We start from the raw sequence: 6,852 nt of genomic DNA on the forward strand, positions 1-6,852 counted from the left end.
CATGTGTATTGATCCACCACATTTATAATATAAAGTACAGAGGACCATCTTGGCTCCATTGAATTCAATGCCAAAATTCTTACTGAGTTTTGGGGCTAGGATTTTACTTATGGCTGATATAGAGACCTGCCATGACTTTATTTTTTGCTAATGTAAATTTTATACGAATGATACTTTCAGCTGAAGATCTCAAATGGATTTACCAACATCAGTGAATTAAACCTTGTACTTTTTAGCAGGCAGGTAAGTACTATTATTCCCATTTTATAGAAAAGAAGAGGTTAAAAGCCTAAGGCTTTATTTTTCTATTTGTTTGTCTGGCTCAGAAATTCATAACTAGGCAAATAAGTAAAAAAAATGCAAGTACCCCCTCCTCCCCTATTTTGCACTCAGTAACACTAGTTTTGTAACACTCCTGCATTTGTGCCAGGAGTTGGACTAGATGACCCTGCAGTTCCTTCCAACCCTATGAGTCTATGATTCATTAAAACTCCACTGACTTCACCAGTATAAAACTATTGTAGAAAATTGGTGGGAAATTAGGCTTACAGGGCTAGATCAGGGCAATGTCAAGAACAGTAAGGTATAGGAGTGTCTTAAACTTCTGTAGCTGTGACCTGTCTGAGAGATTCACGTCTGCGGCAAACACTGCAAAATGCAGTGTTTAAAATACACAGCTTACTAAAAAGAACATGGTGACAGATGACAGAATGGTCTCAAGTTGCAGCAAGGGAGGTTTAGGTTGGATATTAGGAAAAATTTTCTCACGACAAGGGTGTTAAACCACTGGAACAGGTTACCTAGAAGGTGGAAGGTAGAATCTCCATCCTTGGAGGTGTTAAATCCCAGCTTGAAAAAGCCCTGGCTGGAATGATCTAGTTAGGGATGGTCCTGATCTGAGCAGGGGGTCAGACTAGATGACCTCCTGAGGTCCTTTCTGACCCTCATTTTCTAGGATTCTAGGATTCTATGATGTCAGAACTTAAGTGAAGTTCTTATTTCATTCACCAAAAATGGATTTAATCATGCTTTAGCAACTTCTTTAATGTGACTGTACAACATCTACAATCTCCTCTGTGGAGTAAACCCAGTGCCCACCACCCACATTTCCCCATGTGCGAAGGCTGATCAGACTAGCAGGGTAGGAAACAACCCTATCAGAAGAAGAAACAGATGGCTGGATCCACAAAGGGACTTAGGTCTGGAAATCCAAAATTAAAATCCCCACTCAGCTGCTGCTTAACCCTGGAGGGGCATAAATATTATAGGTCTCTAAGATTCCCAACAAATTGACTTATAAGCAGCTGGGAACACACATTGCCAACCAAGTCCCAACAGCACCAACTACATAAACAATGGTATGATTCACAAATTAAGTTTTGCTTGGCTTTGATTCAGATTTTCAAAAGTGTGGACTCAAAAATTATCATGCCTTTAAGTGCTTAATTTCTAGGTGCAATTACATGCACATATGTATGATCATTAAGCCACCTGTTGGGTCATTTTAATGGTGCATTTTCTGCAATTGCTAAGTCGTATGTTCATTCTGGTCCTTTCAGTTATGAAATTGGTATCTTTGATTTAAAAAAAAATGTTTTTTGTATTAAGACTCTAAGTTGTAAGCAGGAACTTAGGTGTTTGGAAAAGGCAATGAAACCTTTAAAAATAAGTATGATTTTTATCTTGAAGGCACTCTGAAATTTGAATGATGTATGTGTGTAGCACTATAAGTCTACATGGTGGAGTATTTACCTCTATGAATTGAGGTGCCTTTACTTGTTGCATGGATCTCATGCATGTAAACCAACAAAAGATGTTAGCCAATATCTAGGCCTCTTGAGTGAATCTGCTGAAGTTGGCTCTACAAACCCGGGAACCAAAGTCAGTGCCACCAGACTTACAGGATTTGTTGATTCAGCTTGAAATGTTTGTTCAGACTAATTTGTTTTACTTTCAATTTGATGAGTGATACCAAGGTTAACCTTACACTATACTGAATCTTTTGGAAGCAAACTGGTGCCTGTTACTGTCTGGAATTTTTTCAGTGTTGCTTTTGCACAGAATCCCACTAGCCAATCTGCCACGGAAGGAATGAGTGTATTGTTTTTATACAGTCGGGATGACGTATCAAATGATAAAATACAGTTTAAGAGAATCCCATTGTGAAATGTATTCCTATTCATACAACCAAGCTTCCTGTGTCTGTGTTTCCAAAGAGCCTTGTAAGAATGTTATAATGTATTGCTAAGGGACACTGTGCTAGCTCATTTCCATGCAGTTCACAGACTACGTTATTGCAGGCTTATTGAATTTACAGGTTTAGGATCTTGAGGCGGTGTCAGTATGTGAATAAATAAGAGAACTGGGGAGGTTGTGTTGATTTTTAAGTAGGTATCTTTTCCTCTTGGAGTAAGCAGTGAACTCGCAGACTTAATGTGAAGCTGATATTCTCATTTTTTTGGATGACATGCAAAACCATGGTTGCAACTATTTGTGAATCTTCAATGAGGAGGAATATTAACACTAATGTGCCAACCAAAATTCCAGCTTGAAAACTGTAGTTTGCCTCTGTCTCTCCCCTGCAGTGCCAAATGAATAGGGAACGTGTCACGTTCTGTACTAAACTATTATGGAGCATTCTTATGTTTCACACCGGGGATGGCTGAACCAATCCCTGTCTATAGTCTCTAAAGTTTTTTTGAGAAAAAAGATGTAAGAGTTATGTAAAAGACACTATTATTCCAGCAGTACATCTCTAGGATCACATATAAATGGCCTTGACCTTTGTCTTGGTAATTATACTGCACACTGTGTATTTTGCTTTCATTAAAGGTACAAAAAGATACCAAAACAAAATATGCTTTTACAGTCAACCAAAAAACACTTAGGCCGTGCTTTACTGAACTCAGTAGCTTTTAGGCTACTTCCTGGTTATTTTTATCTGTACAAGATGTCTCAAGGGAGGAGTTCCCCCACTACTATGGAATACATATATTTCCATGGGGGGTGGGGGAAACACACAAAACACCTTTAATATACTTCTCTCTCTCTTTGGACAAGTATGAATGGCTAATGCATGCCAGATGCTCCCTGGGAGCCCCAGCGTCTTCCCCACGACTCCTTTTCCTTTTTTGCCAAAAATGCAAGAGAAAGATTCTGCAGACGAGAAGATGCTGACTGTTCTACTTTGCAAAGGACTATAAAGAAATGACACTTTACAAAACAGACCCTTTGCTCCTGCTGTGTACTGCTGATTTTAGTGATGAGAATACATTTCTAATGCTTTCTATTCTTGTTAGTCCTGTGGAGCCAGCACGTCATTTTAATGTGTGATCACCAGGATCATATACTAAGATCCAATCAACAGCACATGTACAGTTCTGTTGACAGCAGAGTTGCCTATTGTTAGCGAGAGAATAATTTGGACTTATTCCTGAGGACCTCACTAGGCACAGTGACCTAGTGAGTCATATGGGCACTCACCACCTCACTAGACATCCTCTCATGGCTATCATCTCAGACTGACACAGTACAAAAAACATCTTTTTACAATATGCAGGGCACTTTTGATATGAAAGCACTGAGAAATGATATCCCATTTCTAGAGTGCTACGTTTCAGAACAGGACCATATTTTGTGAAACAAACTATAGAATGATAGAAATACAGAGCTTTTCTTATAGGCCTTGGATTCCTTTGACCTGTGCTCAGTATGGGTCTTGAGATGGTGAGATACTGTAGAGGTTGGGGGAAGTAGTGGGAATATCAGGGTTCCTATATAGGTGAATAAAGAAACCTATACTATTTATGCTACCAAAGGTACATAGGTGTTTTGTATTGATGTACAGGTGCTATACTACTGTAGCATAGTCCCCTCCCTGTGAATTTTTAAGTTATTCCGGAATAAGCAAGACTTCCACACAAGAGGGTTGTGCCAGCTAAGCTATGCTGATATCAATAAAGCAGAGCAGCTTCAGTATATAAAGGCCTATGCTAACAATGCTTCATCTAGTTTAATTTATGAGAAGTGTAAAGCTTTATTTACATTACAGTTTTGCCATGTTGGGTAAGGTTGTGAAATGATCATGCCTTCCAGCTGATGTAGCTGTGTGAACAATCCCTCCCCCCCTCCCAACACACACACACACACACACACACACACTTCCCATCCCAAAATCTGGGTGCAGAAAAGAGCATCTACTGTTTGGGGCAGTAGATTAGTTAAAACGGCAGAAAAATTCCTTCTGCCACCACATGCCACATCTCCAGTAGAAGGCTCTGATAAGTCAGCATGCTCATGCCACACCAGCTGCTGCCCTGCAATGCAGACAAGGCCCCAAGACTATCAAAATACAGCAAAGTGTATTTTAAATGCCATTTCCTCTCTGATTTTAATAAACCTTGTTTTAAGGTATTCTGCTATTATGTGAGTTTGAAGCCCAACACCTGAAGTCCAAAATTGGAAGTCCAAAACCATCCTTTTATTCTTAAGCAAAGACTTAGAATTAATTCTCTTCTCCCATTGAGATGTGTTGCCAAAGACATCAACAAATGAGAAAAGGGAATTGTTCAAAGAAGTAGTAAGGAAATACGAGCTAAAGGGAAGTCTAGTAACAAATACTAAAGGACAGATTGATAGAATGGGTCCCACCACACACAAGGCGAAGCTAACCACATTTACAACAACAATGAAACAATAGTACAAGAAAGAGCAAGTCCCTTTATGCAACTGGAAGAAAAATGAGGTGAGTGAGTTCAGGGAGTTTATTTTCTCCAACCACTGGAAACCCTTTCACACAGATTTCACTTTTATTTACATAAGTGAGAACTACAGAAAGTTACTCTTAGCAACACAAGCATACCACAAATCCTGCCTGAGCATGTGAGAGAAGAAGCTTATATTCAAAGCCATCTCATTCTTACGAAATCCACTCCTTTTCCCTTTGAAGAAAGTTAAACTGGCTCAGACAAAACTTGTATTATTCAGCTAATGCACCTGTAGAAATGACCATGGCCCAAATCATATCCTTTCAGTTAAAAGTCTTTGGAGGGGAAAAGATAATTTAGGCACCTCCACGAAATTCTCCTTGTTGAACACCTAGAGCCAGGAGGGTCACTGCCTACTGCAACAGTGAGGGGAGGGAGCAGATCCCACAGTTGGGCGGAAACAGTTTTCCCATCCTGCAAATTGTTGAGATTCTGACATCTTTTCCTTATCTTCGATTATGACAAAAAGTTAAAAATCTCACAAATTGTTTGGTCTGAAAAAAAAAGGAAAAATAATCCATTTTTTTCAGTTTGGGTCACTTCAACGTTTTGGTTTATTTTTTCTTTCCTTATTATTACAAATATTCTTCAATTTTCAAATAATTAGCCTCCCCAGAATGATCAGAACATTAAAATATTTTTTTCAATAGTTTTAACAGTCCCCCTCCCAAACTTTTTTGGAGACAAGAGATGTGTTGAAATCACTCATTTTCTAGGCAACAGTTTCATTCAGATGAATCAGGGTTTTTGGAGAAAAAAACATTTGCTTGATATATTTCCATGGTGTTCCAGAACAAACGGCATTTCAACATCTCCAGCTTTTAGGATTTGTGAGGAGTGAGTGCCAAACCCACACATAATTAGACAAACTCATTGACTCCTTTGGTCTGACGGCTGTATTGTCTCTCCTCCCCACCCACCCACCAACAGTCAGAAGCTGCAGAGGAGGGTTGAGGTCACCAAGACCCATCTACTAGCTCTTGAGTAGACCCATATTTTCAGCTCGTCCAAAATTAATGTATCCTAACTGCACATTAGAACAGAACAACTTCTGGGAGCTGCCCCCTCGCCTCTCTGACCTTTAAAGCATTGTCAGTCTTTTATCTGTTGTTCTCAGTGTACATCTCCTGTTAACTGGATTCATCTTTTAATGACCCTTTTGTGAAGTCAGCATGATTTTTGGGGCTGAAGTATGGAGGTAGGACTCAGAAGCACAAAGGATCCCATTCCAAGGAAGCTGTCAGTGTTTTACATTAAACTGTTATCAGGTAGAAGACATACCGTTATGTATGATTTGAACAGTCTCTAGGGAGGTGAGATGTAGGTTTGAATCCTCTCATGCAGAGGATGGAAATGAGCTGGAGAGAAATCGGTACAACCTGGACTGTGCAGCCTGGAGAAGAGAAGACACAGAGGGGACTCGGTGGTAGCCTATAAGTATATCAGAGGCATTCATCAGGGCTTGGGGGAGCATCTGTTCACTAAGGCCCCCCAGGGGAGGACGAGAAATAATAGGCACAAACCAATTGAAGATTGCTTCAGGCTAGACATAAGGAAAAACTTCTTTACAAGTCGAATACCGAGGGTTTGGAACAGGCTTCCCCCAGAGGTGGTACAGATCCACCCTGGCGATCTTCAAAACACGTCTTGACGCCCATCTTGCTGGGGTCATCTGCCCCCAGCCGTCTTTCCTGCCCAAGTGCAGGGCGGCTGGCCCCGAGGATCTGTAAGGTCCCTTCCAGCCCCTAACAACTATGAAACTTAGGTTTCCAGGTGTTCTAATCACCAGAGCAATATGGAAAATGGGGGTGGGCAGCTCTTGGACCTCCTCTGCCTGGGTTTGGAAAGGCAGGAGCAAGCACTGCTTGGCTTTTCAAAGAAGGTTATAATAAAAGTGGAGAGGACATGGCATGCAGCCTTCCATGGTGTAAGCTACTTCACTCTACTTCACTCTGGGGTAAATTACCAGAAAGCAATATTGTCATGTGTCCGCTTCTTTACTCAATGTAATCCCAGATCAGTTGCTTGGTCGCTGCAAAGCAAAGCATCCAGATGCTGTAACAGTAAGCAGCTAGCTTAAGGGAGC

Source organism: Alligator sinensis, unplaced genomic scaffold, assembly GCF_000455745.1.
Source record: "Alligator sinensis unplaced genomic scaffold, ASM45574v1 scaffold115_1, whole genome shotgun sequence".
In the NCBI taxonomy this organism is placed as follows: Eukaryota; Metazoa; Chordata; order Crocodylia; family Alligatoridae; genus Alligator; species Alligator sinensis.